Here is a 5,617-nt window from a genome sequence, read left to right on the forward strand (position 1 = left end):
CAAAAGGAGAAATGTTGAAGTGTGTTCTCGTTGTTTTTTTGTTTGTTTGTTAGTTTTTTTCCATACAGTTATAGAGTGCTGCAGTGATGGCATATTTTTGTAGGCCAACCCGTAAGTTAGCATCACCCTAATGCCCGTGACAAAAACCCAATAGGATTTTTCCATTGGCTTTTGGATTGCTGCAGAAAATAAGCTCTGTGAACTTATATGTTTTGTTCATCAAGGCAATCTTCACAAATGAACACAACTTTAATGGATTTTGAAGCCTAAATATAATCGCTAGAAGTAAAAAGCTAAATTCAGGCCATAAACGACCTACACCGCAGTCTCAAGAGCTCACCATCATCACCACTAAGTTTCCAACCACTCTTTTAATCTTAATGTAAAATCTACAGGTTGGATATTTTGAGCTAGAAGAGTTTGCAAGAGCTTGAGTATAAACAAAACAAGCCTGTAAAAGTGGACTATAGTGAGCAGATGAGTTCAGCATGCTGACTGTCAATGTCCAACAATCCTCCATGTATTTTATATTGTAAAATAAAACTTGAAACTAGTTTGAGCTTCTGTTAGACCTTATTTCTGGCATTTAACCAAAAACACATTCAAAAAACCCATTGACTTCAGAAAGATGGAACCGAAAGTGCAAAAAAAAAACAGAAAAAAAGTGACATATCATGAAAATCTGATTTTTCAGTGTTTAAGTGTTATAATCTGGTCCCTAGTGCATCTACCAACCCAGAAAATGTGAAAAAGGGCAACACAACTTTGCTTTGGTAAGCCTTTTTCTGCAAGCATGTGAAAAAAGGAGTGTGTCAGATTTAGCTCTTCCCGTGGCGTGGTAAAGGGATCTTATTATAATATTACCGCCCCTTAATCTGCACGATTCCACCCACGGTGCTGCCATTTTGTCTTAGCAAGCGACAACGGTTTAAAGCCATGGTAAAAGTTCAAACAAAGCATGCTAACTGTTCTATCTTTGGCTGCAGAGTCCCATCCTCAGAGGAGACAAGAGAGCAGTGGATTTATTGATTTATTACAAATGTGCTGCTGCACATATCTAATATAAACATGCAATATCTTTCCCAGCTGTTTACCTTCACAGACATAAATGACTGTGTTTGTAACTCCTGTGTGTTTTTAACATAAACTTATGTGTATTTGATAGTTTAAGCACAATAAGACATGAAAGAGAACTTAGTTTAGTACTAACATTCCATGTGACAGCCGCTTTCTGTGCGCGTGCTTCGGATGTGTGCACTCAGAAAATCGTATATATCAGAAGTTTAAACTGATATGCCTTTAAAACGCATGATTTCAGCATGATAGACATGATAATCAAAACCAAACAGATGCTTTTTGGCAGAGTATCTGAGGTACGAGCTGTTAAGGCACAGCCCTATTCTGGAAAAGGGGGCGGGGAGCAGCAGCTCATTTGCATTTAAAGAGACAGGCACAAAAAGAGTGTGTTTCTGCTTCCACTCAAAATGGGCATTTTCAAAATGATATAATAAATGATCTGTGGGGTATTTTGAGCTGAAAATTCACAGACACATTCTGAGGACACTTGAGACTTATATTACATATTGTAAAAAGAGTAGGTATCCTTTAAGACTCTATGGACACTATGGATACTGAAGCTTTCAGGTTTCAAAAAGTTTAATTGAGTCATAAGAATCTGTTATATTAAGTCTTCTGAAGCCATATGATGGCTTTGGGTAAGGAGCCGATTCTAATTTAGTCATTGTTAGCTATGTATTAATCATGAACCTATCATTAGTTTCAGTGAACCATTTGATCCAATTCACAAAACTATTCAAATTCATTCATTTAAAAATCTGATTTATGCGACTTTTGCAGGTCATACAGTGGAAGATTATCAGATTCTCACACAAAACCATTTTTACGCCTTCAAAGGACTTTGAATATAGTAGACATGTTGAGTGGACTACTGTTAGTGGTAATTTTATGGTGAAGCTTGAAACCTCCAGTCCCTATTATAATGGATAAAATGCATAAAAAACAGCCTTAAAATATTTTCTTTTTGTGTTCCACGGGTTTGGAATAATTTGAAGGAGAGTAAATGAAGACTTGAACTGCAGTACCACCTCATTAGCATCCTGAGTCATTGTTCTATTGGTGCCTTATTATATGTATTGACCATTCTGCAAATGACAGCAGCAAACTGTCACTGACTCATAGGCACTCTGACATGCAACCCATGCTTTATTGTTGTACAACTAAGCCACTGACACGTTTTTTCTCTGCGGCACTGCCTTCATAATGCCACAGTAAATAGACTGCCGAATACCTTCTGCTCTCACACCACAGTCTGTAGGCTTAAAACCACCTCACTACTCTTCTGAGTCCCATCAAAGTTCCACACGGGTTATATTGAGATGTTAAATGTTATCCAATGTGTCTGTCTTATTATAGATATTGGACGTTAATCAGTTGGTGTGTGTGTGGGAACTCTCCTCCATCTGACACATCAGTTTGTTCTCACCCTTCTGACACCACAAGGCATCACCATAGCAACCTCTCACTTTGTCACACTCCTTTGGTCCTGTTGAGAACGCATGACATGATAGCACACATACACACACATACAGTGCCGTGAAAAGGTTTTTCCTGTTTTTTTTATTTTTTGCATATTTGTCACACTTAAAAGATTCAGATCATCAAACAAATTTTAATATTACACAAAGATAATGCAAGTAAATACAAAATGCAGTTTTTAAATGATGATTTAATTTATTAAGGGAAAAAAGCTGTCCAAACCTACCTAGCCCTACGTGAAAAATTATTTGCCCCTCCTCTTAAATCATGAAAGAACTGTGATTAACCACATTATTTTAGAAAGCTGAGTTAAATTTCACTAGCCACACCCAGGCCTGATTACTGCCAGACCTGTTGAATCAAGAAATCACTTAAATAGAACCTGCCTGACAAAGTGAAGCATGCTTAAAGAGCAACACATCACGCCGCGATCTAAAGAAATTCAAGAACAGATGAGAAACAAAATAGCTGACATGTATCAGTCTGGAAAGGGTTATGAAGCCATTTCTAAGGCTTTGGGACTCCAGCGAACCACGGTCAGAGCCATTATCCACAAATGGAGAAAGCTTGGAACAGTGGTGAACCTTCCCAGGAGTGGCCGGCCTACCAAAATTACTCCAAGAGCACAACGACGACTCATCCAGGAGGTCATAAAAGAACCCAGAACAACAGCTAAAGAACTGCAGGCCTCACTTGCCTCAATTAAGGTCAGTGTTCATGATTCAACAATAAGAAAGAGACTGGGCAAAAACGGCATCCATGGGAGAGTTCCAAGGCAAAAGCCATTGCTGACCAAAAAGAACACAAAGGCTTGTCTCACATTTGCCAAAAAATATCTTGTTTATCCCCAAGACTTTTGGGCAAATATTCTGTGGACTGATGAGACAAAAGTTGAACTTTTTGGAAGGTGTGTGTCCCGTTACATCTGGCGTAAAACCAACACAGCATTTCATAAAAAGAACATCATACCAACAGTCAAACATGGTGGTGGTAGTGTGATGGTCTGGGGCTGCTTTGCAGCTTCAGGACCTGGATGACTTGCCATAATTGATGGAACCATGAATTCTGCTCTCTATCAGAAAATCCTGAAGGAGAATGTCCGGCCGTCAGTTTGTGACCTCAAGCTCAAGCGCACTTGGTTTATGCAGCAGGACAATGATCCAAAACACACCAGCAAGTCCACCTTTGAATGGCTCAAGAAAAACAAAATTAAGGTTTTGGAGTGGCCAAGTCAAAGTCCAGACTTAAATCCGATTGAGATGCTGTGGCATGACCTTAAACAGTCCATTCATGCTCAAAAACCCTCCAATGTGGCTGAATGAAAACATACAGTGCTGTGAAAAGGTTTTTGCCCCCTTCCTGTTTTTTTTATTTTTTGCATATTTGTCACACTTAAAAGATTCAGATCATCAAACAAATTTTAATATTACACAAAGATAATGCAAGTAAATACAAAATGCAGTTTTTAAATGATGATTTCATTTATTAAGGGAAAAAAGCTGTCCAAACCTACCTGGCCCTACGTGAAAAATTAATTGCCCCCTCCAGTTAAATCATGAAAGAACTGCGATTAACCACATTATTTTAGAAAGCGGAGTTAAATTTCACTAGCCACACCCAGGTCTGATTAATGCCAGACCTGTTGAATCAAGAAATCACTTAAATAGAACCTGTCTGATGAAGTGAAGCATGCTTAAAGAACAACACATCATGCTGCGATCTAAAGAAATTCAAGAACAGCTGAGAAGCAAAATAGTTGACATGTATCAGTATGGAAAGGGTTATAAAGCCATTTCTAAGGCTTTGGGACTCCAGCGAACCACAGTCAGAGCCATTATACACAAATGGAGAAAGCTTGGAACCGTGGTGAACCTTCCCAGGAGTGGCCGGCCTACCAAAATTACTCCAAGAGCGCAACGACGACTCATCCAAGAGGTCATAAAAGAACCCAGAACAACATCTAAAGAACCGCAGGCCTCACTTGCCTCAATTAAGGTCATTTTACATGATTCAACAATAAGAAAGAGACTGGGCAAAAACGGCATCCATGGGAGAGTTCCAAGGCAAAAGCCATTGCTGACCAAAAAGAACACAAAGGCTTGTCAGGGTCGTCTCAAAAAATATCTTGATTATCCCCAAGACTTTTGGGCAAATATTCTGTGTACTGCTGCGACTGCTGCGACAAATTTTGGAAGGTGTGTGTACCGTTACATCTGGCGTAAAACCAACACAGCATTTCATAAAAAGAACATCATACCAACAGTCAAACATGGTGGAGGTAGTGTGGTGGTCTGGGGCTGCTTTGCAGCTTCAGGACCTGGATGACTTACCATAATTGATGGAACCATGAATTCTGCTCTCTATCAGAAAATCCTGAAGGAGAATGTCCGGCCGTCAGTTTGTGACCTCAAGCGCACTTGGGTTATGCAGCAGGACAATGATCCCAAACACACCAGCAAGTCCACCTTTGAATGGCTCAAGAAAAACAAAATTAAGGTTTTGGAATGGCCAAGTCAAAGTCCAGACTTAAATCCGATTGAGATGCTGTGGCATGACCTTAAACAGTCCATTCATGCTCAAAAACCCTCCAATGTGGCTGAATGAAAACAATTCTGCAAAGAAGAGTGGGCCAAAATTCCTGTGAAAGACTCATTGCCAGTTATCACAAACGCTTGATTGCAGTTGTTGCTGCAAAGGGTGGCACAACCAGTTATTAGATTTAGGGGGCAATTACTTTTTCACGTAGTGCCAGGCAGGTTTGGACAGCTTTTTTCCCTTAATAAATGAAATCATAATTTCAAAACTGCAGTTTGTATTTACTCAGGTTATCTTTGTGTAATATTAAAATTTGTTTGATGATCTGAATCTTTTAAGTGTGACAAATATGCAAACAATTAAAAAAACAGGAAGGGGGCAAAAACTTTTTCACACCACTGTAAATGTTTTTTAAAGTCAGTTCTGATGGTTTTCTCCTTTTGAATTAAAGTGCTACATATGTTACACTGATTTGATACGTGTTATTATGAAGTAGTCATTTCATTAACAGTAAATAGACAGTCTT

This window comes from Sinocyclocheilus rhinocerous, unplaced genomic scaffold (genome assembly GCF_001515625.1).
Source record: "Sinocyclocheilus rhinocerous isolate Xijiao unplaced genomic scaffold, SAMN03320098_v1.1 scaffold1254, whole genome shotgun sequence".
NCBI classification, from domain to species: Eukaryota; Metazoa; Chordata; class Actinopteri; order Cypriniformes; family Cyprinidae; genus Sinocyclocheilus; species Sinocyclocheilus rhinocerous.